The following is a 17,974-nucleotide window of genomic DNA, read 5'->3' on the forward strand; positions in this document are numbered from 1 at the left end:
TCTCAGTCTTGCGTTTACCAAAGTCCTCAAACTGGGCACTGCACATTCCTAAAGCTCTCCCCAAGGGGTTTAAAACCCCATATCTTGCTGCTATGTAATGACCCATGCAGCCCCCTGTAATAAAATGTGAGCAATGCAGAATGAACACTTGTCATGAAATTCTCCCCTCTCCCTGTGTAGGTAAGACTAACATGAAAAGGAGCAGGTATCTCTCATTGTTTGTGAAATGCCATGTACAGGGATGGTGCTACATTAAAACATTGAATCACAACATAAACTAGGCTTAGGAATTGTCTCCATGACATGCTATTTTTCCATGAGGAGGAAGAATTTTAATATATAGGAGAATTTTAATATAATTTGAATATAAAGGAGAACATTCTATTATGTGATCCCACATGCACCCCCATCTGCACTCTGAAGTGGTACAGTTCCAGGAAGACCACATTACATGCAATCCCAGAATAAGCAAATGTAAGTACTGTATAACTGAAATAATCTCATATTCTTCCTTTGTTTAGTCCCTGCCTCAGTTTCCCAGATTTCCTCCATTGTTTCCCTGTGTCAAATTGAAGATTGTAAGCTCTTTGGGGCAGGGATCTGTTCTCTTTAACCGACAGAAACATATTTGCAATCCTCATTTACCCCTCTCCCATCTCTCTCCCCTTCCTCTGTTGCCGCCCTGGTCTCTATACAGTATTCTAGGTCATAAGCTCTTGGGGCAAGGACTTGCCCCTCTTATTCATAAATACTGTACATTTATAGCCACCTCTACAGTAACAGTAACAGAACCAGTTCTGTGCCACTTTGCACAGCTCCTAGCACATCACCATGTCTGGCATAGGATTTCAGCTTATAATGCACATGTCTAAGACTAAAACAATAACATGGGAACATGTGCCAGCAAATTTATAAAAGATAACAGGAGTCAAAGTAAGCAGCTGAAGATGGAACCATGTCAAAAAGCAGGTCTGTTGAAGGGGACTGGTCTAATCATGTTTGAGAGAAGGTTCTGCAGTTGTGGGGCTGCCACTGAGAAGGCCCAGTCTCTGGTTCCCACCAGCTGAATCTCTTTGAATCAAAAAACTGATTCCCATCAGCTGATCTTGAAGCTTGGACAGGTTCACAGAGAGTAGTCCTTAAAAAGTCATGCAGATATCTTCAATTTGCATTAGTTATAGAAGTCACTGAATCCATTTTTTCTTGGGACAGGGTTTCAATTATTTTTCCAGCATGAAATCTCACAAGCCCTTATTTTTATCCTAAGAATTAGAACTGCCCTCCATGTCATGGTTGTGTTTATGGAAGCTGCAGCTGATAGCAGCGGAAACTTATACAAGAAGGTGGACATTATGATATTATTTTAAATTGCCCAGGTAACCACGAACATTCAGTTGGCATTGTGCACTTGTTAAATATAAAATATTTGGATCAATGAATAGAGTAATGGATTAAAGATGTTCTGATCAACTAAGGACCCAATCCTATCCAATTTTCCAGTGCTGGTGCAGCCATGCCAATAGAGCATATGCTGCATCCTGTGGTGGGGGGCTATCATGGAGGCCGCCTCCAGGTAAGGGAATATTTGTTCCCTTTCCTCAAGACTACATTGCAGTTGCACCAGCACTGGAAAGTTGGATAGGAGGGCCCTAAGGCTGCAATCATTTCAAGAATAAGCGTCATTGAACACAATGGGACTTACTTCTACGTCCGAGTAAATATGACTAAGATTGTACTATAAGGTTCCCCCTGATTAACTGGGACAATAATAACAATAATAACAATAATAACAATAACAACAACAATAATAATAATGGTTATTTCAAATGCTTATAAAGATAGCAGATGGTAAGCACCAGCATAGAAGAGGGACTCCCTCCTGCCTGAGAGAAAAGGAGGATATTCATGAGATGTTGTTGTCTTTTGGGACACTCACAGTAGCATGTAACAACCCAACATTGAATTAAGCAATCCTGCAGTGCAGTCATCCTTGTTAGTGTGTATAGGACTGCATCCTTAAGCCCATTAATTTCAAATCACTGTTATCTTCTGATGGATTTATCTCTGTCTTTATATAACACACACACACACGCATGCACGCACACACACACACACACACACACAGTTATTGTGCACATCATACAAAAAACAAAATGCAATCAAACTCATTGAGGTTTCTTGGGCCCTTTCTCCCTCCATCTCTACCCTCCTCTTTGATATATGCCAATAACGGTTTACCAAAGCAAGCAAAGCAAGTCCTCCTCTTTGAATGATTTTGGTCCTAAAGTACGACTATAAATGTAAGGGTTTCTCCCTGCCCTCCCACCCCAGTCACAGGATGTGAATACTCTGATTTTGACCGACTGTTGTATTAATGAAACTCTTTCAGATGGTTTGGGATTAAGAGGGAGGCTAAGATTCAAACCCCCCACCCCACCCCACCTTTCAGTGTTGAATACACATTTTTGGGAGGGCACTAGAAGAGACCCGTACCAGTATCCATGTGTGTGTATTTATGTGTGTGAGTGTTGTAAATTCAAAGCTTCCCCTCATATAATCTCTCAGTTCATACTTATGTGTTGGGGGTGGGGTTGTTTCAGAGATATGAAAGATTCGAACAAGATGTTTTTCTCCAGTTCCTGAGCAAAACCATTTCGAGACTGCCTAAACATTGTGACAACATTTTCAGTTGGATGCAGAAATGTATTTGTCTTTAAGGCAGTTACAATAAATTCAGTTATCTCCTGGTTTACACACACACACACACATCCTCATAAGTGCATATCATAGAATGATAGAATTCATAAAGACTTCAATTTCAATTAAAAATAAAAGAGAGGTAGCTTAAAATTGGAATTACCTTCTTGTAGAATTGGTTACGATCCTGGGGATTTTTTCCTTTCATTTCAGCTTGCCTGGTAGAGGGGAATAAATATTTTTTTTAAAGGATGAAGAATTTTGCTTTGTTTGAAGTAAATAATCAACAAGAGAGAGGCATTTTCTTGCAAAACCTAGAGAGGGTTGCATAGAACGCAGTTTTGGGGGGGGGGGTCAACTCTCAAAGTGTATTAGAAGAATTAAAATGGGGCATTACAGGTTAATTAAAAACTTACTGTGGGTTCCTTTCATTTTTGTTCTGTTCTCAGCAATGTTACTGAACTGCTTTCCAACTGATTATAAGAAACATGCAGTGATTCGTGCTAAAGAGAATTGCTGGTTGAAAACAGAAATTTCATACATGTACCTTATATGTGTGCACCTGCGTATGAGTAACTAATATGAAACCTTTGGGCTAATAGAATCCCTCTCTCCTAAATTTCATTCAGAAGGGTGGCTCTTGCGTCAAGGGATAGGGAGGAAAAGAGAGATGAATCAATCTGACATTTAAAAAACACGCAAAATCGCTCACATATATACAAGAATGTTTGGTCAATTTCATTGACAATCAGCTCAAGAGATCAATTCGTTCGAGTGAATTCCCTTAATGGGAAGTTTACCTGGAGTTGTGGGAGGGGAGGGAAGGGGGGGCAAAGATGGGATTTAACAAAAATCTGATGTGGAAATGCATTTTCCTGTCTTTGTTTCTAATGTACTCACAAAGATAACACAGACAACTCAATTGTCTTTGAAGGACACAGGCATTTTATTTATTTATCAATTTATTTATTATTAAGAAGACAATGACAATGGATTAATGCCCTGATTTAATTTGGGGGGGGGGAGGGAGAGGGAAGTATGGCGATCTACTAAATTTCCAAGTAAAATTTCCCAAATTTTCACTCAAACTTGGTTAGGATTCTAAGTTTACAGAAGATGTTTTGAAATCTCATTCAAGTTCATGAGATGTAAGCATCTCTAGTTCTGGGCAGGCAAGATCATAACCCCAGTGTCCATTAACATGCACTCATAGAGACAGAAAGCCATATGGAATATCTACGCGTTTTGTTTAAACCAGCAGAGTGTAAAATAAAGAGGCGTTCCAGAGAAATTCAAATTCCAAGCAGAAAGAACATTTCCAGAGATAGTGCTGGTCTTTATTGGCATGTAGCTATATAAATTTATTGTACTGGCATACTCAGGAGGAAGTTCCTCTAAGTTGAATTTGAGCTGTTAATACTGTATAGTAGAATGACAGAGAAAGCTGCAAGCAGTATATTTTTCTCTCTGTGTTAATTAGCGAAAACAAAGTTTAGCACAGCTAAAGAAAAAACTTTCTCAAAAGATAAAAGTCAATTTAAGTCAGATCTGCTCATCTATCTATCTATCTATCTATCTATCTATCTGAAGGTGGGGTGAGGTGGGAATCAGAAGGGGAGTTCCTCTGAAAAAAATGTTCCTAGTGCTGAAGCAATAACTTGGGAGGGGAGAAGGGAGGAGAAATCAGATCACGAATCCTGATCTGCCTTCTTCTTGCCCTCCCTTCCGCTAATCGATAATCCACCTGCAGTATTTGAATGCAGCTTGTTAGACCAAAGGTAGAGGGGGGTGGAGGTTGCTTCCAGGAAGCTGATGACAAACATTAGAAAGATGCTGAAAAAAAGATGGCATAATTTCTTTGTACGCTTTTGTAACGACGATGATGATAATGATGATGATGATGGTGATTACGATGATGATGATGATGACGATGACATCGACGACGATGATTCTTTCCAAAGCAAAAAACAAAACAAAAAAAGAAGAAGAAAAATGGACAACATAACTGAAGCAAAGAACCTGGGGAAAAAACCAGTTCTAATACGGACTTTTCAGACCTGAATCCTTGTGATCAGGAGTCCTCAAGATTTAATAGAGGGAATTTTGAAAAGGAAAAAAGGAGGGGATGGGGAAAGTTGCCTTCTGGCTGCAGAAGGGAGCCAGTCAAATCTTCCAAAGTAGGGATCGAAAGTAGATTGTACTTTTTGGCAAGAAAATGATGCTTTAAAATAATCTCACAATGAAAAAAAGAAACCGTTTTGAAAGAGTAAACGGTTGTTGATGATGATGATGGGGAGAAAACCGCCCGTGGCAAGCGTTTACTGGCAGAAAGAAAAGAGTGGAGAACGAGGGTGTCCAAGATATTCCGAGAAGGAGGAGACGATCCTCTATAGGGCAACTTGGCGAGCAGAAGGGCCGAGGCCTCGAAGATCCTCATTATTCTGGATTATGCATACAGCGCCATCTGTGTGGCGTTTTCAGGGGAGGGAGGGGGTCCGCTGGAAAAGTTTGTGGGCAGAAAGAAAAAAAAAGGGGGGGGGTCTAAATAAATCTGAGAATGCTCGGGAGAGAAGCCGCCGCAGCCCCTCTGGCCAGGCAAAGTTTGCAAGCAGTGAAGCAAAAGGGACCTGGAGGGGAAGACCCAAGATAATGTTTTTTTCTCGGCAGGAATCCGGTTCCTTTTTCCCCTTGGAGGGATCTCCCCGAAGGAGGTGGATTTTGTGTATCTGCAGGAGCCTTTGGGCCTGCCCCGTCAGTTCTGGGTGCCCCCCTTCCTCCCTCTCTTCCTCCCTCCCTCCCCTTCCACCTTTAGTGGCCTAGAAAAGCCTGGGAAGGTTCTGATGAATTGTTTTTCCGCGGTGGAAATATTGGGGGTCTCCCCCCCTCTCCTCCACAAACAAGGAGGGGAAAAAAATGTCTCAGACGACCTCAAGTTCAACAGCAGGCAGGGCTGCATTTCCATGACAATGAGTCTGGGAACACGAAAATTCGACTCAAGCAGGGACGATGGAATTGGGGGGAGGTGAGGGCGAGTGGGGGGCGAGCGAGGCGTCCGGGGTTTCTCTATTCAGGCTCCACTCTGTGCCTTTCTCTTTTTTTTCCCAGGGTTCCAACAATCGACCCACTGTGCCAGGTCGAAGAAGCTGCTTTGGAAAACCCCCAGAAAGAAAATATGGGGCCATTGATCATGCCATTTTCAAGAGTGGGGGTTCCAGGCAGCCCCCCCACCCCCCTCCCACGCTGAGGGGGGGAGGAAATGAAATGTGGGGAGAGCTGGGAAGAATGAGTTCGAAATGACCCCGTTGAAAGAACATCTGTCAAAATGGGGAGCTCTCTGGGGCCGCCAAGGCAGACCCCACAAGCGTCCTGTGGCACCCGAAGGATGGTGTCCCTTCACCCGGTAGATCTAGGTACGTGAGGATAGCGATGGCTGCAGAAAGCACAAGGTTGCTGAGTGAACCCTTAGCAATCTAGAAGGGCTTTCTGTTCTTCAACCCCCCCAACATTGATGCCCCCAAAATATTGTGACAAACACAATCTGACCATCTTTCGCGAAGGTCTGCAACATGAAGACACCGTCCAGGCCCACTGAAGCGCTCTCAAGCAGTCTGGGTTCCAGAAGAGCGCAGCAACGCCCAAGGCGAGGCGTGTTTACTCAAGAGTAAGCGCCCTCCACTGCCAGAGGGCAAGCTGGCCAGCCATTGGGCAGCCTTCAGTACCTCTTTGCCCTAGAAGTCAAAGAGACTAGCAATTTCTTCAAGGGTGGTGGGGTCATGCCATAGGAAACCAGGCCGTCCCCTCCAAGCCCTCGGTGCCCCTCCCCGAAATTGGGGCTCGGGGGGACACCTGGAGGTCCAATGCGATCACTTACTTGTCAGTTTCCAGTCGTGCGTGTCATCCTTACTGGTCAGTTTCACCCTGGCTTGTCAGTTTCATCCACTGGTGGAAATCAGCAGTCCTTTCACAAGCAGGTTGAAGGTGAGAAAGAAATAAAAAAAAAGAAAAAAAGAAGCCACCCAATTCCTAGAATGACCCCCTCCTCTTTTGGGGTAGTGGGAGGGGGGATCAGGAGGGGGAGGAGGGTCAGTGGAAAACTTTCCTGAAGTTCCCCAGAGCTCGGAGTGCGCCACGTCCACTTTGGTACTTTGCAGAAAGTTCATCAAAGCGCTGGCTTGGATGCTTCAGCTTCTCCAAATCATGGAGGGAAAAATATATTCCCCCCCCCCCTCTAAAAATGCGGTTTCTTTTGCTTGGTTGAGCGGCAAAGAGGGGGAGAGGGGGGTGCCAAACTGAAATGGGGTAATGGTGGGTGGGATCCGAAAGAAGAGGAAGGTTCATTCCCCCCCCTTCTCCTGGCCAGACACATTTTCTCACAGATTCGAATCGGAGGGGGAGACGGAAGGAGAGGTTGGGGGGTGGGTGGGATGGTTGTTTACCCCCCTGATTCTCTCCCACCCACTCCAAAGCAGCTCTCAACGTGTCTTGCAAACTAAGCAGAAGCTGTTCCCAAAGACGTATTGTCCACAGTTTGAAAAGGTTCCCGATGGTGTGTGTGTGTGTGTGTGTCCCCAAGGCTGCATGAACTGAAAAGAGGAGGGGGTGAGGTGGGGGGGGTGAGCAGTTCTAGCGGAAGGAGAAATATTTGCTCTCTCTCCCCCTCCCACACTCTCGAGACAGGAGGGGAAAAAAAAAATCACCCATCAGGAACCCTTTAAAAAAAATCCACAAGGAAAGCGTTTTTTACAACACACCAACACGCAGCACGAATGAATCTGGGAAACACGTGAGGTCCAAAACACCAAAGAGAGTTGAGGTTGGGGAAAGGGTAGGGTGGGGGGTGGTCCTGGAGACGCTTCAAGTTCAAAAACTTTGGGGCATCTGACAGAGGGCGAGAAAACTCCACTTCCCTGTTTCATCTGGTTTGCATTCATATTTTCTCGGGGCGAGGGGGAGAAAAAAAAATACACAAACACCCAGATACGGTCCCCTGATACGGATCCAGGTCCATTGAAAAAGCCAACCAAAAACCATCTCCAAATATTCCAGGTTCCCGTCCGGACACCAAGTGGTTAAAAAGGCATCATGTGTGTTGGGTCATCTACGCCCCATCCCGCCATCTGCATCCGTAATGAGTTGGGTACCACTTTGGCAGAAGGATGCTCAAGACGACAAGAGAGAGAGAGAGAGAGAGAGAAGGAATGTTTAAAAAAATAATCATAATATAAGAATAGATCTTGGTTCCAGCTTCTCAGTTCCAGACCTGGGGGCTCCCGATCAGCAGCCCCCAGTTGTAGTCCAAAGCGTATTCCCCCCCCCCCCAGGAAAAAAAAAGATGCAGGAATGACATCCAGTAAGCCTGCTAGAGAAGCGGGCAATCCCCATCTCTCTCTTCTAGAGAGAGAGAGAGAAGCAACCCATCATCACGTCGACTTTACGTGGGGTTAACTACGTCTGTCTGCTGATCCCCCCCCCCCCCCAAAATTCCCAGCCTTTGGGCAACTGACATGGGAATGTCAATTGCCTCGTCAGTTTCACGAAGGGGGAGGTTCAAAGCAGTGCAGGTTGTGATGACGCCCCCCTCTCGGTATCTCCATATTTAAAATCGCAGAAGCCTGGGGAGGGGGTGGAAGGGGGATAGGGAGGTGCTGATTTTAAAAGGGGGGGGGGATTTTCTCCATATTTTACCACGCTGAGCCGTGACGTCTTCACGTTGCTGGCCGAGGATAGGCTGGTTTCTCCGTCCTGTTCTTTTTTTAATCGGAGATTTATTTCGACGTCTCCGCCGAGGCATGTGTAGTCATGAAGGGGAGCCTGTGGGAAAGGAAGCAGGGCTCTGTGGAAGGGTGGGTGCCTTGCGCCCTGAAAATACCTGCTGTGTGCTTTTTGGAAACACTTGTTGGCAACCCTCAGTCTCGAGAGACTCTGGTATCGCGCTCTGAAAGGTGGTTCTGGAACAGCGTCTAGTGTGGCTGAAAAGGCCAATTCGGGAGTGACAATCCCTTCCACACCGGGAGCAAGTGCAGTCTGTCCCTGGTCTGTCTCCCTGGCTATGGGCCTTCCTTCTTTGCCTCTTAGCCTCAGACTGTTGGCCAAGTGTCTCTTCAAACTGGGAAAGGCCATGCTGCACAGCCTACCTCCAAGCGGGCCGCTCAGAGGCCAGGGTTTCGCACCTGTTGAGGTCCACTCCTAAGGCCTTCAGATCCCTCTTGCAGATGTCCTTGTATCGCAGCTGTGGTCTACCTGTAGGGCGCTTCCTTGCACGAGTTCTCCATAGAGGAGATCCTTTGGGATCCGGCCATCATCCATTCTCACAACATGACCGAGCCAACACAGGCGTTTCTATTTCAGCAGTGCATACATGCTAGGGATTCCAGCTAATTCCAGGACTGTGTTGTTAGGAACTTTGTCCTGCCAGGTGATGCCTGGCAACACACACAATTTTCATTTTTTTGGTGCGTGTGTGTAAGGCCCCCCCCCCCCCCACATATATCCATCCATTCATCTATATATATAGAGAGAGGTCTATTAGAAGAGAGTGGTTAACCCTTTCCTAGCCTGTCATCCGATAGTTTGTCAAATCTTAAAAGCTGCAGTTACCTGAGGCCAGGTTACTCCTATTGAACTGAATGGGGCTTGCTTCCACGTAAAGCGTTCCTTGAAACGTGCTGTTCAGGGAGTAAAGGAGCGTGGGAACTCTTGCAGTTTTTACAACCGTGTAGGAGAGACTATTGGGGTGTGTGCGTACTTGCGAGCACAGGTGTAGTAAGGCGGAGAAAAGGTGGTAGCGTTCCCAATTCCTCTTCTACGCAACCCTAAAAGATACACGTGAACAACCTTCACGTCCTGCGTTGTGGTAGGCGATTCACGATCCGCTGTCAGTATCTCACACTCCCCCCCCCCACACCTTTTAAGATTACTCTTGAACCAGTGGCATAGCTAGAGGGGGTGCAAAGCGCTAAGTTTTGGAGGGAGCCTCCCCTTCAGAGCCATTCCAGGCCGGGGGGGGGGGAGAGAAGAACAGAGGCATACCAATGTCTCCGAAAGAGAAGGTCCTTTCGCACGCTGTGCTGAAGCTCCCTACAAAACTTAGTGCTTGGCCCCCCTCTAGCTACGCCACTGCCTCGAGGGATGTTTAGGGTGTCCTTTAGGCATCTTGAAACGATCAGTTTCCAAATATGGAATGGACCCTTTCTCTCCTTGGACCACGTGAAGATTATCTGTAGAAACTGGGGGGCAGGTTGCAAAAAATGAGTCCCTCCCCCCACAATGGAATATTGGGCCTGAGGTCCTTAGGGGGTTGGTTGCTTGCAAACCCCCCACCCCACTCCATCTCTCTCTCTCTCTCTCTCTCTCTCTCTCTCTCCAAATACTTCTAGTTTCAAGTAGGTTCTTCTAGGTTTCCATGCCTTCAAAAGCTTCCCATCCACAAGCTTCTCCAAACTATTTCTCCAACACCTGATCTTCAGGGAGCCGAGACCATCAACCTGGACATCTCCCCCATCTTTCAGAGGCACCCCTGTGTCCATTGGGGTTTTCAGTTGGGTGAATTTTAGTACATTTCCTGCAAAGGAGAGAAATGGATAAATACCCCCCCCCCCATTTACTCGGAAGGAAGTCCCACCGCAAGTGTGCACCAAGGGCGCAGCCTGCGTGGCCTCCCACTGAAATCCACAGGACCTCCAAGCGCCTCGGCTGGGCTGGAACCCCAGGAGAGCTCACCTGGAGGTGAAAGTGGTGGAACTGAAGCTAGATAGATAGATCGATCTACCATGCTTTGGGGAGGTTTCATTTGGAGGGCCAAATCTCCAGGTCCCTATTGGTGGGTGCACCTGGAAGCAAAGATGGACCTCATTTGAGGGTGCCTTTAGGAAAGTTTTGGATGGGATATCTGCCTGGGGGTGTCCCCAGTCTCATTTGGGGTGCTTGCAGTGAGAGCTGAGAGCTGGCATTGCGCCCTGGCTGGGCAAGATGTCTGATTGCCCTCCCCCTTTCCTACAGGCTCCTGAATGCATTGGGGTAATAGAAGTGCATTGAAAGTGGATGATAACTGAAGTGGAAACGGAGCCCTGGATAGGCTGAGATGGAGGTGCCCCCATTTATTTTTGAGCTGCCCGGTTTAGTCCTGGCCCCAGCAGCTCCTGGAAGCCCCCTCCTCAGGCCTGGCTCTCAGTTCTTCCCACATCAGTCTATTGGCATTGGGACATCCGTTCTGAGAGCAGCTTGAGCAAAGGAGGGCTGTGTCTTGCTTGACACGAGAGGAAGGAAGGAGGACTTTCTCTCTTCGACAGGGTGAAGCTGTGTGGTCCCAGCGTTGGTTTTGTTGCAAAGGTGCCAGAGGGCATTTCTAGGGAGGACACAGCCAGGCAGCCTTTCCAGAAGGCAGGAGGAAATGGCATTCCGGGGGGGGGGGGAGGCACGATTTTCAGCCTGTTTCATCTTCCTAGTTGACTCCTGAGTCACACACTACAGCTGGCAAAGTTAGCCGGCCATCCTGTGCACGCTCTCCTGAGAGTAAGCCCTACTGAAGACCATTGGGCTTACTTCTGAGTAGGCTTGTGCTCTTAGGTAACTTACGCAGAATACTTTCGGTGGGTGTTTTCCCTGGGAGGTGATCCTTATCGGTTTATTGGTGGGTTTTATTCCTGCTACAGTAACTGCTGCTCTCCCCTCTGCTGGTTTTCTGAGTCTAGCCTTGGAAGGGCTGAGGACGGTTGGCATCCTTCAGTCTCGGAAGACCAGGGTATCACGCTCTGAATGGTGGTTCTGGAACAGTGTCCTCTCCAGTGCCTGGATAAGGTAGATATGGAGGATAGACTGTTTCCCATGCAGCAAATCCCCACGTCGCTGAAATGGTCCAATGGAAAGGCAGAGGCCAATACGGTTGGTTCCAGCGGCGTCGCAGGAGTTGCCAGAACGTGGCTGTGTTCAGCCATGAACTGCCTCAGGGACTCCGGCTCCAGATTTTGCCTCGAGGTTGACTGCTGAAGCCTTTTCCACAACTGGATGTAGCCACAAGGCAGTGGAGGGTTGGGATCAGACTTTTCCTTCTCTCAGATGAGCTGCCTTCCCAGGCTAAGGAGTCCCATCTACCCTTGAGGGTTAACCTCACAATATTCCTCTCCATGGAGAGGAATAATTGTAGGCAACCTTTAGTCTTTCGAGACTGAAGGTTGCCTACAATAATTCCTCTCCATCAGTCCCACAATCTCCAGCAGCAAAAGTACAGCCACAGAGAGAAGGGGGGCTCCACCCCCTCATGCAAATGCAAACTTGGAGGTTCTGGGTTGCCAACTTCAATTTCTGACAAGGGCTCCTGTGCCTTGTAGAGCCAAGGCAGGCCAAAACCCAGCTAGTAAACTTTTCTGTAAGAGTTAGAGCCTCAGTATCTCTATCGAACAGATCCCAAAAGCCAGAAAATAAACTTGACAAGCAAGATTTTCAACATATAACATACGTTATAAATATAACACACACACATATATAACATATGTTACCATAACATATTATAGATTTTGAACAGATTTGCACCCCTGGCCCCCAGAGGCTGGTCCTCTGGTTCTCAAAACTTTAAATGTTATGAAATTAAAAGTTCAAATCTCTCTCTCTCTCTCTCTCTCTCTCTCTCTCTCTCTCTCTCTCTCTCTCTCTCTCTCTCTCACACACACACACACACACACACACACACTTTTAAACACATGATTAAACATTAATGTATGAAAGCATGATCCAAAAGCTTCATTATATACAAAAGAAACACACACAGAGAGAGAGAGAGAGAGAGAGAGAGAGAGAGAGTATGAATGATAAATCACTACTGTCACATTCAGAGCTTTGAAATGACCACTGTTCAAAGATAATTCATTTAAAATCTTTCCCTTTGCTCCAAAGATGTAGAGGTATTTCAGTTGCTGTACGTGTTGGGCAGAGGGAAAGGTGGATGAATGGGAGGAAAGAGAAGGGAGACTATATGTTATGAATGAGGAAGGAAGGAACTGATGTTATGAATGAGAGGGAGAGGAAGGAAGAAAGTGATGTGAGAAAAGAGAGAGGGTGGAGAAAAATGAAGTGATGGAATTGGATGGTGTGAAAGAAAGAAGAAAGGAGTAGGATACAGGGGCACCAACACTTCCCTGTTGTTTGTCCTCCATCATTTGGTATTTAGTGGTAGACTATCTCTGCCCAAGGAAGTTCTATTTAGACTTCAGGGTTGATAGCCATTAATAGACCTTGCCTCCTCCTCACTAATTCCTCTTTTCCAGCCATCTAAACCAGGTAAGAACACCTGAATAAGAAGCAGTCACACAGCCAACTTTTCCTCCCCAGTTTCCATAGGTATAATAGTGGAGTTCCAATTCTGACCGAGTCAAAACAATAGAGAAGGTTATAAATTGAATAAACAAGCAAATCAAGAAATGCATCCAGAATTTCCGAGGGCGGCTCAGCTGTCAATAGGCAAATAAGTCCGTTGGCTACAAAAACCTTCCCTTCTCTATTTTTATTGGCCCTGTAAACAGGAGCAGTGCCTTTGGAGGGGAGGGAGAAACCAGTCCCTTATAGAAAGTTTGGGATACTACCTTCAGTGCTGCTGGAGAAACTGGGTTAATGGTCCTGGAAGTTCATACCCTTCCAAAGGATGCCTGAACTAAGAGACTTTTTTAAATTTTAATTTTAATATTTTGTCTGAAAGACATCTTGGATTTCTCACCCTCCAGCATATTGCAGATAGCTATTATAATAATACATAGATAACAAGCTACTTTAAAAATGAAAGAGGTATATCTTCGGGATTAATTTGTATGTTTCAATTTCTGGTGTAGGGATGATGATGATGATAAGTCCTGTGTACTTATACAGTACAATATAAATAATATTGAAATAATATAGGCAACTTCTTTGAGTATAATTTGAATCCAGTCTCCTCTTTGAGTTCTGCTATATTATGATCTTGACGCAAAAACAAGAATCCTAGCAGATCATTTTATATTTGGTTAAACTCTGTTCTCACTGTCTAGGTGCTAATAATATCTTGCTAGCTAGCTCAAAAATGCAACCATAAAATCTGTGTCATTATTATTATTCGACTTTTTGAAAACAAACAACAACAAAAATTTCATCAAGTGACAGACACAAAATGAAAGAAATGAAAATATGGATCTTGTCCCAAAAGGGACTCCTGAAAAAAATATACCAGAGAAACAGTAGCAGAGAGTCATTGGAAAAGATGACGTCACACTGGGATGAACTGGGACAATTGCTCTTCACCTACTAAATCTAACAGAGCCACTAGTTAACCCAATATCTGCAGGCCAATAGGATATGTAAGGTTCAGTCCTACGCCTAAGAAAATCAGCTAACCCAAGTCCCCTTGTTTATAACATCTCAGGTTAATAGCATTCTTGGAATGACCCAAGGAAGAATGAAGAGGAAATGCAAGAAATGGGATGAAGTTTGGAGATTGATTGGTGATGGCACGTTGGCTGAAGTCTCTTCTTCCTTTGGGACAGCGGTGGAACCAAGGGGTTTCATCCAAACCCCACAACATATCCATAATGGATTGTTATTATTACTATTAAAAATGCTTAGGATTTACCTGTTCAGTGTGTGTTTTCCTAACCACGCATATATGATATACAAGCAGCAGATGCTTCATTGGACAAAATAAAGACCAAACACCCTACTGTTAAGAGTTTCAGATATTGATCTATTAAGCAGAAGGGAAATATTCTTAGACCTGTTTTTGCTCCCTGTTTCTCCCATTTTGTTTTGTTATGCTATTGCTATTATTGAAGATTTTTCAAGTTTACAAACCAAACAATAACCAAGACACCTGTACATGACAGGTTATAGGCAGTGGGTGCAATCCTAACTCCTTATGTCAGTGCTTTCCAGCACTGGCATAGCGGTGCCAATGGGACATGTGCTGCTTCCTGCAGTTGGGTGTCACTCACAGAGGCCTCCTCAAAGTAAGGGAATGTTTGTCCCCTTACCTCAGAGCTGCATTGCCCTTATGTCAGTTCTGGAAAGCACTGACATAAGGGGTTAGGATTGTGTCCAGTGTCAGATAGTACACAATGAGTTGCCACTCAAAGAGGTGCATGGCAGATGGATTTTTTTTAAAAGGAGCTTTTCTCCATCTTGCCTCTTAAAAAAATAATAAATCTATTTTTCTCACCTACAGTAAAGGGAGAAAACAAGTCAAATAAAAGAAAGGAAGGAGGGGTGTGTGTGTGTGTGTGTGTGGGTGTAAAATGGCTTGCATATATTTGGAATTCCCGGTGATGTTTTGATCAAAAATTCATTTAAAAAGAAGAAAGAAAGAAAGCTCTATTGCAGCTGCAGCTATGAATATTTGAGTGTTTTTTGCCAGCCAACAAGGATTGGTGGGCTAGATAAGAGAGGAAGAGGTGGGGGTGTGGGGAGAATCTACAGCATAAATAGGAACTGAAAAGCAAGGATGAGGTGAGAACACAAGGAAATGGACTCAGGTGGCATATGCATGCCTGCTACCCAGAATTACATGGAACAGTGTTCTGGTCCCCAGCCCTGAGAAATCACGATCCCAATTTTGGGGGCCTTTGGGGGACAGCCAGTTACAACATGGTTCATTGGAGTTGTTGTGATGCTCTAGAATCCAGTAGTCCCCTCCCCAAAATTGTCAGAAGTGAAATCTCTAAGTGGGCAGAATGGATACCTTTTCTCTCTCACACACATGTGTGTAAATGAACCCTAAAAAGACCCTGTGCAGTGCTTAACCAAGCTATGCGTGGAACCAGTACAAATCTGGCATCCATTCCAGTTCAGGTTATTTTTCCCCTCTCAGTTTTGGTTCAGACACTCACTTTAAAAAGAGGTTTGGTATTTGGACTGGCTATTTTGAAACAATTGAGCTCTATTTCGTGCAGAACAACATCAAACACTCATGAAAATGAATATGGCTTCACTTGAGGGAAAAAAATTATCATTTATTTTTGAACTCTTTGGTTTTGAATTTCTTAGAAAGGTTTTTACAAACATAACACAGGCAACAGGATTTAAGCAGAGCCGGAAAGCCAAACATGAATCATCTGTCTGAAAGCTGAATGCTAATTCTTCCACTGCTTATTTCAAACAGGCCACCGCTTTTTGTGTCTAGGGTTGGCTTCCAGTAAAAGACAACCATGAGATTTTAGACTCAAGATGTCCACTGAAAAACATCTTTGAACCAGTTCGGGTTCAGGTTTGGATCAATTCTCAGATCTGAACAATTGATCAGAATGTAGGGCCAATGATTCTGGCTTTTACCATGGTTCAGGACAGGTGAGTGAATGACTACAGTAGCCAGAGTAACCAGCAATATGAAAGGGCTTTGGGGGGGGGGGACAACACTTGGGCCATGATTCATGGAGGTATGTCCAGGTACACCTCTATTTTAATATATGATATTTGGGCATATGAGCACACTGACTTGGGGGCAAGTTCCACTGAATTCTGAGTACTTGGGAATGAACAGGCCTAGGATTGTGAGCCCAACAGATGACAAGACCCCATGCACTTTCCTGGAAGTCCCCTTCAAATAATTTAGTCATAAAAGAAAGTTTTCCTAGTGGGGTCATTGCCCAACGAAAGGCACCCTCGCTGATTGAGCAAGTGCACCTTAAGCCATCAACTCTGCATATTAAACCGATCCATGCAATTCTCCCTAAGAAAATGCCGCCACATATTGATTTGAGCATGGGCATGCTTTGTGGAGCAGGAAGCACCTTCTTGGAAGAGGCATTCCTTCCTGCGCAAGAGGCAAGGGGGAGAATGCCTCACTTTAGACAAAAAAGAGAGTCTATCATCTTAGACGAGGTCTTCCTGACTTCCAATATGAAAGTGGAGCGGGACATCTTAGAAGAGGCATTCCTTCTCGGTGTGAGAAAAGAGAAGAACATTTTCTCAGCAGGGAGCAGTTGGGGAGATTTTGAGCAGTAAGTAGCCCACAGGAAGGAAGAGCCCTGTTAGCCTTTTCTTGCTCTCCCTTCCTAGGAAGACAGATTTTGCTCAGCCAGTTGCTGAGCTCAACAGCAAGCCTTCAAAGCAAGGCCTTCAGTGCCTCGTCCCTACTATTTTTCATGGCTTCTCTGAATATATGAAGAGAAGCCCTCCAAATATTCCCCAAATCAATCATATTTGGAATTCCACCCTCTTTAAAATGGAATTATTACAATTATTTAGATGGATACCGGAATGGACGTATCTTCCAATCCCCACCATGAAATATAAACAGAACCCACAAAGAGCCAAGCTGTTCCTGGTCACATCGGGCCCATTCTGACCACGTTCCCATCAGTGTCTGGCATCATTTTTAACCAACTGGGAACCTTGTTGCATGAGTCGCAAGCAAAGTTTGTTTGCCATTGTGTGTCTGCGTGTGTAAAAATTCTTTTAGATGAGCTTTCTTTCTCACAGTCTCCCATGCGCACATACCCACAAGGGCCTTGTCTGCTAACCGCCCTCCCTGACATTCCTCCAGCTTTCTTCAAGGCCAGCCGGTTGCCATAGCAAAAACGGTACATACACAGGGAGTGTGGGAAAGCCTGATTAGCATATATGCAAATGAAGCATGCAAATTGCACACTCCATAAATCAGCACTGAGGCTGCTATTCAATCAGTGTCAAGCGAATTGGCTTGCAGGATGACCCACCCAGCCTTTTTTGTTTCTGTATTTTCCCCCCCTCCCCGGCAGGATCAAACAGGCAGTTATTTCCCCCTCCAAAGCATCCCCCGCCATGAGAGACATGGCATATTAAAATTAAGCCATCTGGACAGCCATCTCACATCCCAAGTGGCATTCACACACACCCCCACCTACTTCTTCATGCCAGGGTTGCCAGTGTAGCTTTTAGGAAGGAGCAGAGGCAAAAGGTTTTCGGGAGGAAACAGGATTGCAACTATATTCAAAAGCCTGCTCTTAGATAGATTTCCAGAATAAGTTATCCTTCCTCCCCCAGGTATTGTAGATATGAGAATATAAGCCCTGGGAAAAGACTCATTTTTGCTTCTAATATGCACAGTGTCTAGCACAAGTACTGTAATACCATACAGTTTATTTTAAGAGCACTGATTGCAATGACTTTTGTGATGGGATGAGCAGAATTTTGCTATCCCTTGGCCCAGAAATGCACTTCCTGCTGCTTTCCATTTCCCCTTTGTTCTGTTTTAAGTAGGCTAATTTATAACATTAATTTCAAAATTGGTCATTTGCTACAACCTGAGTTTCCTCCAGTTCTTCCGTACCTTCCCCTCACCCAGAAT

The sequence above is a fragment of the Tiliqua scincoides genome, chromosome 8 (genome assembly GCF_035046505.1).
Source record: "Tiliqua scincoides isolate rTilSci1 chromosome 8, rTilSci1.hap2, whole genome shotgun sequence".
Lineage (NCBI taxonomy): Eukaryota > Metazoa > Chordata > Lepidosauria > Squamata > Scincidae > Tiliqua > Tiliqua scincoides.